The following is a 1188-nucleotide window of genomic DNA, read 5'->3' as shown; positions in this document are numbered from 1 at the left end:
GAGAATGAAAGCGAGATTTTCATAAACACATGTGAAGAATCTCTGGCATTTCTTCCTCAGAGCCCAGCTTCTTTGGAGAAGCCATTGGTAACTTCCTGAATCCTACTGCACAGGCACACTGCAGCTAAGGGAGCAGGGGCTGGGCAGCCAATCAATGATTCTCATCATCGATGTCTCTATCCTTCTCTCCCTCTCCCTTCCTCTGAAATAGAAACATTTAAAAAAAAAAAAAAGCAGTTGAAGAAAGAACAAAGCAAACCTCTCCCTGGCCAGCTCTCCACTGGGGGACCAAGAGCTGGGAGACCCAACACCATTCAAGGATAGTCTCAGAGGCACCTGGCCACAGGCCAGCTGACCACCAAGAGCTTTTCCTGGATTGCAGGCTATTTCCAGAGCCTTGAGCCACTCACCTCGAGGGATCTCCTTATTGCCCTGGCAGGTGGGACAAGTCACAAAGCTGGCATTCGCAGCCCTTTCACCAGGGGCACAGGAAGAAACATACTCGCTGCTACCGTGGCTGGCTGAATCACGGGGTAGGATCGACCTGTTTTCGTCCTCCTGCGAGCCCAGCTGGGAGAAGGTCTCACCCATCGCGTAGGGGGCTTTTTCACTAATGAGAGAAGAACAAAGCTCGGTGCTAGCTTGTTCGCACTGATGCTAAATGTCAATTTGGTTTTAGGTTCTCAAGATTGGCCAGGTGTCCCACCACAATTTCAACAAGTTCAAGCCTAAGCTAGCTAGGGAATGGAAAATGGAGCCATTACACTGCACTCTCAGGTCAGAAATCTCAATGCATTTCCAACTTCTTTCATTACTGTAGGCGCGCTCAATCTGCCCACAAGAGGGAAAAGAGGAAGTTATTTCACTTAAAGCAGTGGTTCTCAACCTGGGGGTCGGACGACCCTTTCACAGGGGTCGCCTAAGACCATCGGAAAACACATGTATAAGTATGTATTGTTTTTGTGATTAATCACTATGCTTTAATTATGTTCAATTTGTAACAATGAAAATACATCCTGCCTATCAGATATTTACATGATGATTCATAACAGTAGCAAAATTACAGTGATGAAGTAGCAACGAACATAATTTTATGGTTGGGTCACAACATGAGGAACTGTATTTAAAGGGCCAGAAGGTTGAGAACCACTGATTAGGTACTGATCTAGAAGTGTAATTTTAAATGTT

This window comes from Myotis davidii, unplaced genomic scaffold (genome assembly GCF_000327345.1).
Source record: "Myotis davidii unplaced genomic scaffold, ASM32734v1 scaffold1527, whole genome shotgun sequence".
Taxonomy (NCBI): domain Eukaryota; kingdom Metazoa; phylum Chordata; class Mammalia; order Chiroptera; family Vespertilionidae; genus Myotis; species Myotis davidii.
Note: the sequence above shows the minus strand (reverse complement) of the source record.